Source organism: Gossypium hirsutum, chromosome A04 (assembly GCF_007990345.1).
Source record: "Gossypium hirsutum isolate 1008001.06 chromosome A04, Gossypium_hirsutum_v2.1, whole genome shotgun sequence".
Classification (NCBI taxonomy): Eukaryota; Viridiplantae; Streptophyta; class Magnoliopsida; order Malvales; family Malvaceae; genus Gossypium; species Gossypium hirsutum.
Window position 1 is genome coordinate 44,205,327 of NC_053427.1, and position 13,884 is coordinate 44,219,210.

Sequence of the window (13,884 nt, forward strand, 5' to 3'; positions counted from 1 at the left end):
TTTAGTTTAAACAGTTAATTAGTTTAATAAACAACCCATCTTTATTTCTAGGTTAAATAATAAAAAGATAGCTATTACTAGTACTTTTGGTTCCCTTAGGTACGATATCCCAATCTTGCCATTACTATACTATTGTTCGATAGGTGCGCTTGCCTTTTCGTTGTGATAATAGTTAGTCTAGGTTTGATCTTCATTATAAATATTTATTACTTGTTACGAATCACGCATCAATTATAAACGCCGACTGTTTTCGTTGGCTTTGTCCTCATGACTTGCCATTGATAGTTATTCAGTGATATCTCCTCTATAAATTCATAGGCATCTTCAGGTGTTTTATTATTGATGGTTCCTCCAGCAGCTGCGTCAACCATTTGTCGAGTCGAAGGATTCAGGCCATTACAAAAGGTTTGAACTTGCAACCAGAGTGGTAACCCATGGTGAGGGCATATTCTCAGGAGGTCCTTGCATCTCTCCCATGCATCGTAGAGTGTTTCTAAATCCATCTGTACAAAATTACGTAATTTGGCTGTTTTTGTTAGCGAAAAATATTTTAATAAAAACTTTTTGGTCATTTGTTCCCAAGTAGTGATTGATCCTCGTGGCAAGGAGTTCAACCACTGTTTACCCTTATTCCTCAATGGAAAGGGAAACAACCGAAGGTAAATGGCGTCATCAGAAATGTCATTGATTTTAAAAGTGTCGCAAAATTCTAAGAAATTTGCCATGTGAGCGTTGGGATCCTCGTCCTGCAAACCATCAAACTGAACAAATTACTGTATCATTTGAATTGTGTTAAGTTTCAGTTCAAAAGTATTTACAGCTACAGGAGGTCTAACTATGCTCGATTCGGTTTCTGTTAAAGAAGGTTTAGCATAATCATACATAGTACGCGGAGCAGGATTCTGATTAACAACAATCACAGAAGGTAGCGGATTTTCTTGGTTTTCAGCCATCTCCTTGGTTGTGGTTGAAGTATCATCCTCTTGCTCTTCCTCTGTGTATCGTAAGCTTCACCTTATTTCTCTTTGGTTTCTGCGAACTGTGCGATCAAGCTCACTATCAAACAGTAATGGTCCTGATGGGTTTCTTCTGGTCATAAACAAGAAAAACTCGTCAGAAGAAAATAAATGAAGAATTAGAAAAAAAAATAAAAATCTAAATTGCAATAAAAGTGAAATGGCTAAAGTAATAAAAATCGAGTGTTCCTAATATTCTAGTTCCCTGGCAACGACGCCAAAAACTTGATGTGTGATATTCGTAACAGGTTTCAAAAATTTATAAATGAACCATTCTTGAGACTAACTTATCATCACAATTAAGGCAAGTGTACCTATCAAACAGTAGTATAGTTCAGCAAGACCGGATTGTCGAACCCAAAGGAACTACTAGTACTAGTATTTACTTCCTTTTTATTATCTAGCCTAAAAATTAAGAGGTTTGGTTATCTAAACTAATTACTAACTAAGAATGCACAGAAAGAAAACTTGGGAAAATACTTTTGGGAAAATTCGATTGATTGAGACAATACCTAAGGAAAAATCCACCTAGACTTCACTTGTTATTTGACTCTGAATCAGACAATTTATTCATTTGACTTGATCCGTAGAAACCCCTAAGTTATATTATTATCTCTCTCGAGCCTAATAACATCTAACCCTAAGTTGAATAATTGAAATCTCTTTCTAATTAACACCCTAGAATTGCATTAACTCGATCTATGGATTTCCTTATTAGGTTTCACCCTAAACGACAAAATCTTGTCACCCTATCTCTAAGCGCGTAATCAACTCCGCTTCATTATGACAAATTTACTCTTAGACAGGGTTTATTCCTCATTTGAATAAGAACATTAACTTGAATCAATATCCTGGAATATCAAGACAAGAATTAAGAACACATAATTAAGAACAAGTCAAATATTCATCATACAATTCAGATAATAATAACAAGATCCATCTTAGGTTTCATTCCCCTTAGGTATTTAGGGGTTTTAGTTCATACTTATGAAGGAAAACATCTCAAAACCAATAAGATAACAAAACATAAGAAAACCCAAAACTCCTCAAGGAACTTGAAGGGAGATCTTCAGTCTTGATGATGAATCTGGCTTCTGAGATGGATCAATTGGCTTTCCTTGAGTAATTCCTTGCTTCCTACTCTGCATCCCCGTTCTAAGTGCCTCCTCAGGTGTTTAAATAAGCTTTAGAATGCCTAAGAGCCCCCAAAATTGGCCTTTTCTGAATAGGGTTATATTTGGGCTCGGTAGGGACACGCCCGTATGACACGCTCGTGTGCGATTACTCCAGCCCGTGGTCAAGGCTGTTGAACAGGCACGGGCATGTAGTATACCTATGTAAGTCATGCTTCAATCCTACCAAAGGGACACGGCCGTGTGACACGCCCGTGTGAAAAAGTCCAGGCCGTGTTGATTTCCTACGTGGGTCCATTTTCTCCTTTTTCGACCCGTTTCTCACTCTTTTTACTCTCTTATGCTCACCTAAATATAAAACATGAAATTAAAGGATTAGGAGCATCGAATTCACCAATTCTAAGGAGAAACCATCCATAAATGTGCTAAGCATGGGATAAAAATATGTATAAATTACAGTTTATCAAATTACATGTTGATGATAAAAGTGATGCCAAATGTTAATAACATTTATGTGATGATTGAATACATTGGAAATTTGATGGAATATGATATTCCATTGAAACAAGTAAGATGTGTGTAAATATTACAAATTTATCGTTATTAAGCATTTAATGATTGATTTTGCATAAATTGCTTGAATGTGACTATGAGTAATGTATGATGAGATTAATACGAAAAACTCCCGATTGAACCCTAAGAATAGATCAGAAACTAATGCCATGATGCTAGGGATAAATAAGAGCTAGTGTAAGACCATGTCTGGGACATGGCATCGGCCTCGAGATATGAGAGCTAGTGTAAGGCCATGTCTGGGACATGGCATCGGCTTGATATGTGCCAGTGTAAGACCATGTCTGGGACATGGCATCGACACCGATAGATGAGAGCCAATGTAAGACCATGTCAGGGATATGGCTTCGGCCTCGACATACGAGGGTCAGTGTAAGACCATGCCTGGGACATGGCATCGACTTTGATGTGTGAGCCAGTATAAGACCATGTCCAGGATATGGTGTTGGCACCTTACCCTATGCTTGAGGCTTATTGAATATCCTGTAGTATTTCAAATGGTTCAACGGGAAATTTATGGTTTATGTCAGAATAAGAGAGGTTATGACCATGTTGTGAGTGGTACAAGTACTTACATGAAATTCATGAAATGCATGCTCAATTTATGTCGTATGATTAGTAAGGAATGAAAATGAGTAAGCTATGTTTATGATCATGTTGAAAGGGTATAGGTTGTACTAAAATTTCATGAGTGATGGGTTCGATGTATATTGGACTTTCGGTAAGAATGTAAATGAGTAACTCATACCTATGAGAATGACTTTGTGACGACCTAGTAAATATTAGGTCGATACCTATTGTGTATAATTATGTGGTAAATTTTGATGGATGATTATGTGTGAGGCTTTTAGGTCGAATTAAATTGGGACATGGTATGTTTATCCCTTCACCTTATAGCCTAATGAATATGGAAAGAGAAATTGATTGGCATAAAATCCTATTTAAAGATAATTATGAAAGGGTAAAATTAGCATTGAAATAGTTTTGGACAGCAGCAGCAGTTCGAATTTGAAAATCAACCAAAAATTGTGAAAATCGAATTAGAGGCTGAATAAAATATGAAATTAAAGCTTATTGAGTTTAGTTTCATATAGAAGAAAAGGTGTAAGAAAAAGTTCATATTATGAGATATTTGGATTGTTGTGAGACAGAGTCAGAATGATTTGGAAATCCCCTATTTCGATTTGGGGAAATCATTAAAAATTGTAAAAAAATAATTATGGGTTATAATTTATATGCTTAGAACCCTTAATGAGTATATTTTCAAAAGAAACAAAAGAGAACATCATTTGAATCCTGTATGAGGAGATAATTAATTTTTAGTGAAGAGGGATCGGAATTGTCGGACAACAAAATATGGGTGACTTTAAAGAATAAACTGTAAGATTGGCTAAACCAAAAATTCTGAAATTTCTATGGTAAAGATATATGTGAATCTAGTTTCTGGAAAAATTAGCAAATCTTAATTTAGAGTTCCTTAATTCCATATATAAATAATTTAGTGACTACAACTCGAGAAAACAACTTGACTTGCACACAAGCAAAAACGCAAATATTGTGGTATTACCTTGAGAAGCAAGTTGACAAATTGCTTATTAATTTCATATGGTCTTACTAAGCTATAAAGGTTACTCCCTTCCTTTCCTTTTCTTTAGTGTTGATAGGTTAGCTCGAGGTTAGAGATCATCGGAGGCAACACCACACTATCAAACCATCACCTTTGGAATATTAATAAAATACTATTAAGATAAGTATTAAATTAAATTGAATATTGAATATTTAATATTGAATATTAAAATAAGATTACTTTTGGAATAGTTAATCTGAAATTAAATTTTCTGGTAGAGTCTTAGTAGGAGTGTAACTCTTTCACTGCTCAACCACCAAAGACCAACCATCGTCAGCCACCGGAATGCCACCATCGCAGCTGCTGGAATCGCCGTGTCCGATGATGCAAGTGCGACACCTTTACGACACCCTGAGCTGATTCGTTTTTTGTAGGTTTGGTCCGAGTCAATGATAACTGACCAATCCTGTCTAGCAACCGATTGGACCATAGACTCGATTCCCATACCGAGCCCGATCCGACCAGTTTTTGGGTCTTGGTCTCGTTTTTGGGCTCCCAGCTCCTGGTTCGACTAGTTCAAGTTCAATTACCCATTACGCTAATTGTTTGACTTGAAAATTAATTTCCAAAAATATCATATTAATTTTGATTAATTTAATTTTACTTTGATCAAAATAATTTTTCTAAAAATCACTTAAATTTTCCAAATGAATTTTTCAAGAAAATTCTCTAATCAAATTCTCTAGTTGAACAATTCTCATGACCACTTAATTTAATTCCACATCAAATAAATTGACTCAATTAAATTATTTTCAAAGTCGTAAATTTCTTTTTCTAATTCAAATGTTGTCCGATCGAGCTTTTGTTGAGCTAGTGGAGGGACCAAACGAACATATATAATTAGGCTCTAGTAATTGCAATTATGTCCAAAAGCATCTTTCTGATAATTCGCAATTACTTAATCATGGAGTTAGTCCACAAGAAGTACCATGATTGAAAACTCTTTATTGTATACTATTTACGAAAGCAATTCATCCAACTGCTTTGTCCAATGACCTCATCATGTGTGTGTTACCGTCATATGATATCATTGATTCCTTTGAGTTAAATCTTTTCACTCAATACAACTCTATTTTATCTCATTGTCACCATCGTGCCTTCTTAATGATTAATATGATGACTGTCAACAAATAACGGTAATGAATTGCTTGTTTGAGAACAAGCAACCCATGGCCATGTTCCATATTTATCAATCCACATAATGCCAATGAAAAGATATCATTAACTCTTTAATTGAGCTATGAATTCCACTCTTGCTAGTAAAGTCATGCCATACACAAGTCATGTACCCAACATACCGGCTATGGACTTGATCATCTTTAGAGCATAAGCCTCCACATATATTAAAGAACATGAGTTGCATTTGCATGGTCAGTGGCTAACTGAGGATTTAGGGAAATCACACCATGAACATCATTAGTGAATTAATTCAGAAACGGATTCAAATTTAATTCATCTTGGGTCTAGTCCAATGTAGCATTCTACCAATGAATACATTTATGTCTCTACTCGTTGAGTCAATTGCTCCGATAGCCAAGACTAGCCATCTCCCAATTGGAAGATTGTATTCATTTTAATTCGAACTATGGCATGAGACATTATTTTTGGGATTATTTTTTTGATTTACATGATAATAAGTTTGAAAAACTGCATAAATTGGTATTGATAAGATTACGCATGGAATATGGTTTTTAATAAAATTTGACAAAATCACTCTTTTCTACAGCGACAATGAAAATGAGTTTTGGATAAAATACGATTTAGTTTTTGAAATGAATAACCTTTACAAGGGAAATTCCAAAGATAAATAATTTCTGAAATTAACATGTTTTCACAAATTAATGACAAATATTCAAGTTCACCAGTTTTGAATAAAAAGGGAAAAGGGTTTTAAAGTATGTTTTAAATTATGGAAGTTTTTTTGTGTCATTCTGATGACCAACGTAGCCTTTAGAATTCGGTCATAACGTTTAGACCAAGTTTAGGAAGTTACAATTGCTTTTGGTTTACGAAGCTCACTATCACAAATCTCTTTCTCACTAGAACAATATTCAACAATAGGCACAAAGTCACACTTACTTTCTTCTTTGGGTGGGTATTGAATTAGAAATTTAAAACTTCTATGGCCTTTGTTACCACACGAACAACATTTAAAAACATACTTAATATCATTCTTACTCTCACTTTCTTGCTAGAATCTCTCCTTTAATTAACACTTGGTCTGATACGTACTTTCCAATGTGTCATTTGGCAAAAGGTAGAGGAATGAAAAATTGATTGGCAATATCTTGAACATCATTTGAGGTTAATGCAAACGAAATATGTAGATCTCTCCATTTAAGAATTTGAAATAGCAAAGAAAAGTTATGAAATTCTCACCATTCGTAGTCACAAAAATAACACGACTAGAGGAAAAAAGTAAATAAGAACGTCAAATCTTGTAAATTTTAAAGAACAATAAGCAGCAATATACACTTCGACTGTTGGTGGTCATTCTCTAACAAAGCACACATAAAAGTTTTATGAGGCCAAGAAAAAAGTTCGACACTGAAAAAAGAAGTTGCACGGATGAAGTAAAAATATAACTTTTTCTAGAACCTACTAATACAAGAAAATAAAAAAGTGTTAGAAAGCATTAAGAAACAATAAAAACTAACAAAAGAAAAGCCTAAATACTAAGAATAAAGAAAATGAAAAACAATTTGAAATTTTATTCAAGGTGTTTGCAAATTTTTTAGATGAAAGCATGAGTTATTCGATAAACAAGTAGTTAGGAATTGGTTTTATAAATGTATGATAGATTTAATTTTATGATTAACTGTTACTAAATTTTGTACTCTAACATGCGAAATTTTAAATGAAAATTAACATGGTTAAAAACCGATTTTAGGTGAATGAGAAATCGTTCTCAAAATGGCGAAATTTTCAAAAACCAAAATTAATATTGTCAACTCGAGTTTAATTAAATACTTTTTTTTCTACGTAATCTTGGTCTAATAAGTCTTAGTACATCAATAAATTGTGACATGTATATTGAGTGTTTTTATGAGTTTCTCCTCTTATGGAGGTCAATTTTCCTATTTATATGGTACACTTATTGGATATGCCATACTAGGTAGGCCCCCATATATACCAACATGATATTGGATATGGTACAGTTATTGAAAATGAGTGATTTAAACAATTTAAATCTATTTAATTTAGTGAAGTTAAAATTGTTATGAGGTTAATTAATAAAGTTAATAATTTTTTTAAAGTTTAATTACACTAACAAATGTAGGTTTAATAAAGTTTACTTACTTTAATATATGCGTCACGTATTTTCTTTCAGTAAATAGTGAGCTCATTTCATAACAACGTGGGAGAAAATTTATTTTTGATTACTTTTCAACTTTATAAAAAAATACTTTTATCTCTCCATTTAATTATTCGTCCTTTTTAGTTTTTAAATTTGTATTTTTATCAAATTACTCTAAAATAAATCAAAAAGTTAATATTTTTAACTTTATTGACGTTGCATATATGTTGATAGTCATCATGACATGTCGGCATTTAATTAATTTTTAAAATTTAAAATTTTAAAAAATTATAAAAAAAACTATTTTAAAAATTAAAAATCATTAAAATTATTTAAAAATTATTAAAATTATTTTTTTAATATTTTTAAAATTTAAAAATTAATTAAATGCTTATATGTCATATACATGGCAACATGTCAACAAATTTAACAAACATTATTTTTTTCCATCTATTTTGAGGTGATTTAATAAAAAATAAAAGTTCAAAGGTTAAAAGATGTAAAAAATTAAATGTAAAGCTAACCATATTTCTTGTAATATTGGAAGGCCAAAAAAATCATTATGCTTTTATTTTTCACTCTTAAAATTTTCCATTACTATACCTTTTACAATAAATGAGTCAAAAGTTGCTCCAAAATGAATCACAATTCAATGTTAGTATATGTGGAGTTATGCCTTGCATTTTCGGACCAAATAGTGTGTGACATCACAACGAGAAAGTGTTCTTCGTCCTGACGAATAGCCAACATCATGATGAAAATCATCTCGATGACGCGATACCCCTTGTCCTAACGACACGATGCCAAGTCTCAAAATGGCAACGTACACCTTAAGTTTTTTGGCTTTCTTCTCCTAGTTAAACTCTATTTCTAGTTTCCAACTTAAACTCTAATTAACCTAGAGATATTCTAGTCATATTTACTACAAATTTCAAACTATGGATAAGCCTTAGTTACTTTACACATAAGAAATATTTAGATTAAGAAAATTTTATTCTTTGTTTTGAAAGGTTTTTATTTGGGGGTTTCGAGTTTTCCTTTGATTTTTTTCATCTTTTGTAATCTTCTTTATTATAGTGAAGTTTCCTTTTTCCCATGTTTTTTTATCATCTTTTGAGGAGTTTTTCCATGTTAAAATTTTTTAATTCGATCTTTTCGATTTTATTTTATTTACTTGTTCATGCATATACAGGTTAATTCCCTACAAACTAATATCAGAGCTAGTTCAATTTTCTCATTCAACCCGTTCAAAGATAGCAGCATCAAGGTTTGACATTGACAAGTTCGACGGAATAACAAATTTCAGTTTGTGGCAAATTTAAATGTCAGCAATACTAATTCAAAGTGATCTTGAGACGATCCTTGCAGAAAGGAAACTCATAGATATGCAACAAAAAAAAAGGAATAGGTTAGATAAAAAAAAGCTCTATCCAAAATTAAATAATGTTTAACAAATAATGTGTCATTGGAGGTTTTAAAGGATAAAACAACATTTTAATTATGGAAAAAGCTGGAAGCTTTGTATATGACGAAATCATTGGACAACATCTCTGCATGTTCAGAATGGCCAAATGAGAGTCCATTAGAGCTCATATTAGTATTGTGTTACCCTTCTTAATGAATTTAAGAATTTCGAAGCAGAAATTAGTAACAGGGACTAGAGTATGTTATTGTTATGTTCTTTTCCCTCTTCTTATAAAAATTTTAGGGAAGCTCTGATTTATGGAAGAGATCACCTCTCATTTGAGGATGTAAAAGGGAATCTACTAGACAATGATAAGCTCGACAATGAGTTAGGTCCAAACAAAAGGTCAGATGAGCAAGCCTCAGTTCTAGTTACAAAGGGAAGATAACAATCCAAAAAGCCAGATCGAAACAGCTCTAAGGTGAGACCTAAAGCTAAAAACTGTGACAAAGAATATGACTATTGCAAGAAGAAGGGCCACATCAAGCCGGAATGTTACAAAATGCAGAATAAGATTAAAAAGGACGTCGAAAATAATCTGAGAGATTAGTACAAAGCTGAAATTGCTAATGCTAATGTAGCCGAAAATAGAAGTGATGATTTCTTGTAGTGTCGATAAGAGAAAGCTCTAAGCTCACTTTCGAATGGGTCCTAGATTCAGGGTGCTCCTATCACATGTGTCCCAACAAGGGCTAGTTCTCCACATACAGTTTAATTAAAGTTGAAGTTTTACTGATAAAAAATAATTCTCCATGTAAGATAATCGACATATGAATCGTAAAAAATAGGATGCATGACGAAATAATTCAGACATTGTCAGATGTTCGGGATGTACCTGACTGAAAGAAAAAACTCATCTCATTGGGAATTTTGGATTCTAACAGTTGCATGGTAGTCATTGAGTCAAATGACTTAAATGTTTCTCCTGGAGCTCTCGTTGTAATGAGAGGACAAAAAAAGGGGTCGCATTTACGTTCTATAAGGATCAACTATTACTGGTGCGACTACAATTACCGAAGAAAAGCCAAAATTGTCATCACGTCACGACGAGAACTAACCTGACGTCACAACGTAATTCTTTCTCTATGAATTCTGATTCGACAAAACTCTGGCACATGCGACTTGGTCTTATAAGTGGGAAAGGTATAACAACATTATGCAAACAAGGTCTTCTAAAAGACACTGGAATTGGTAAGATAAGTTTCTACGAACACTGCACTTACGAAAAGCAAATGCGAGTAAGTTTTGATTCAACAGATCATAGAACAAAATGAACTCTAGACTACATCCATTCCAATTTATGGGATCCAACTCCTAACATCTCAAAAGGAAGACATAAATATTTCCTAACTTTTACTGTTAACCATTCCAAAAAATGTTGGGTTTATTTTCTAAAATAGAAGAACAAAGTTATTAGAATCTTCAAACAGTGGAAACACAGTTAGAAAAGCAGACCAGAAAGCTATTACAAAAATAGATTGAGAAGTCCATGAAGCAGTTGAGAACAAACAATGGACTTGAGTCTTACTCATCTAATTTTAATAACTACTGCAAACGGGAATGGATAGAGACACATCACACCATTTTAGGTACTTTGCAACAAAATGGAGTTGCAAAAAGAATGAACAGAACCTTGCTAGAAAAGTCCAAATACATGCTTCCAAATGCAGGACTACAGAAAAATTTTGGGGATGAAATTGTAAATTTGGCAACTTATTTGGTAAACTGATCTCCATATCGAGCATTGAATGGTAAAATTCAAGAGGAGATATGGTCGGGTAATCCTACCAATTACTATAATCTTACCACTTTCTGTTGTCTTGCTTATGCTAAAGTTAGCAAGGGAAAGCTTAATCCAAGGACCATAAAGTGCATTTTTCTGGGCTAATCTACAAGTTTGAAAGATTTTAAATTTTGGTGTCCAAAAACCAATAAAATCATTGTTAGCAGAGGCTACGTTCGATGAATCTACCATGTTTCAATTAGAAAATGGGTCATTTACTTTTAAAGACAACAAATTTGAGTGCCTCAAGAAAGGTAGAGTCAAAATGCGACACAGGGGTGACGTTGCGACGACATGAAAAGCCTAATAATAACTTCACAATGAACAGGATCATCGCCCCAACAAGAAAGCAAGTAACATCTTGATGACGTAATGAAATTATGGTTATTGAGAAATTAAAGCTATCTTTTAGTGCCTTATTCTAGACCCTTAAGGAGGATACAGGAATGGTGCATTACAGCCTTAAAGTCTTTTCTTATAAAAATGTAATTGGCAAAACCTCAAGTTTACAAAAAACATGTAGGTATTTGTTATAGTAGTAATATATAAAACATTTAAACTTAAGATCCCAAACACTTTTAAAACATAAAAGTTCATTGTAAAGATTGAAGGAAATAACAAGTTTAACTGATACATTTTTTTTGTTACAAAATATTATTCTTCAAATTTTGAGCCTTAACATCACCTTCGTTTGTCAAGCATAATACAAAATCACTATAAGCCTCACACAGTATGTATCTTCTGGCATTGTCCTTGAAGGTTCCTTTATTTTTCTGGTGGTCCTAAGAAAGGAAGATAAACGGAGTGAGTTCATAGAACTTAGAGAGTTCCAAAGCGAACATCAGAATGTTTATGCGCCAAAAAGACAGAAGGACCCTTCTCAACTCAATGAAACATATAGTTTTCCCATTGGCGAATACACCATATAGACTAACTTCATGTAGCTCGCCTATTGGAGAATACCGAACTTACACGAACATGAACTGAGTATGACTCATTCCTGAGTAGAGACATAGATGTATAACTCTCTGAGTTGCCCCACACACCCAATCGTGTCATGCCATGTAACTCACTGACTTGCATACAAAGGAACTCTCAGATGCCACACAATCGTGTCGCCAGGTCATGTGTCACACACAGTTGAGTCACACACCCATGTCTCAAGCTGTGTGGACCTAAAATTCACCTAGAATCAAACCATTTCAATACCATATCATGCCTAACTTCTCAAACCATTCATGCACACTTTAACGGCCCACCTAAACACACATCAAAATACCATTTCAAAGTCCTAGCACAACTAACCAATATGCCATTCAAAGGCACCTCAATCAATAACTAAATGTTGCCTATCTAAACATGTTAATTATACCATATTTCAATTATCAAATTCTAGTTCAACATTGACCAAAACATGCCACAAACTTAATCATTATCGCATCATTTCAAACATACCAAAAGATTTATTCAAATATGCATAGTAGCATAACGAAGTTGACACAATTTGCATCAAAAGGTGCAAAACCAAGATAACATCCACAACTTATACATATCAAATCATCAACTAAACATTCAACTAAATACCATTACAAGTCCACCTATACATGCCATTATAACCTTGGCCAAAACATTCAAAAACTACTGATATTTATGATGGATAGTGTGATAGATCTCTAAAGAGCTTCCAAACCAATCGAGCTTTCGATAATCTATAAAACATAGGAAAGAAACTGCGTAAGCAATTAGTGCTTAGTAAGCTCGTATAACTTAAACACAACTTACCATTTCGTTTGCATAATGTAAATAGCATAAGTGTAATACCAACCAAACCATAACCTTGGCATAACACCTATACAACATCACAAACTTCACAAGTTAGTATATTTGTACATGGTTCAAAAGAATTCATCCATAACAAGTAGTTTACACATGTATTCACATCATTTAAATCACCATTTCCTTTTCATAAGTTCATGATACATTTCATTTAAACACTTACCATTTTATTTCATTTTCATACCTGTTGAACCATCTAGAATTACATCGGATACTCAAAAAAGCTCACACAAAGTGTGCCTTTATAGAAATGTAACATTTCGTTTACATCATTGTTCACACGAGCTGTGAAATGGGCTTGCTCACATGAGTCGTGGGTCAAAATGTAAGCTACACGATACTGCTCACACGAGCTGTGGAGTATCGACAACAAATGCAGGACCTCAGCCATCAATAGGGCATTCAAAACTAACACTTGAAACATGAAATTCGTAATGGCATGTCATTTGTATCCTACGAATTCCTAAGGTTCAACCAGGACTCAACATTTATCAATTCATCATAGCATTGATATGTTCATATATCAATCCATTTACAATATAATTAACAAAAGAACATTTAATGTAAATAACATATATGCGATAATCCTTCATACAAACTTACCTAGACAACTAAAGACATGAAGGTAAATCAAGCTAATCTGTAGCTTTACTTTTCCTCGATGTACGTCCTACGTGGTTTATCTTGATCTAAATAGATAAATATATTCAATTAAGTACTTCAATTAACCTTAAACACTCAATTCAATCCATATTTCACATTTATGTAAAATTAACATTTTTCCCCTAACATTTTAACTTTTCAGTCCTTAAGCTCATAAATTGAAATCTAAGCATTTTAATCCCTTTTATAGGTAACCGTATTCTTTAGGGACTTAAACCAACCCAAATAAATCACCATTTAATAATTTAACATAAAAATTTTACTATTTTTACAAATTAATCTATAAATGCAAATTTCATCAAAAATCATTTTACGAAACTTGTTTATTTCTTAGCAAAAATTCATAATCTAGCATTCAACATCAAGAACCAAACAAGAACATTCATGGAAAGTCCCTCAACTTTTTACAATTTTACAAATTGACCTCCGTGCTAGCTAGATTAAGCTAAAACAATATCAAAAACATAAAAATCATTAAAAGTGAGATGAA

The 13,884-nt window shown here is 33.1% G+C and overlaps 1 non-coding gene across 1 annotated transcript; it reads left to right on the forward strand.

Annotated features, from left to right (window-relative positions):
* The first annotated feature begins 429 nt into the window (after window positions 1-429).
* Window positions 430-537, forward strand: LOC121228639 (small nucleolar RNA R71). The gene has a single exon (XR_005926215.1). It is a non-coding gene; the product is annotated as a small nucleolar RNA R71 (small nucleolar RNA).
* The last annotated feature ends 13,347 nt before the right edge of the window (window positions 538-13,884 follow it).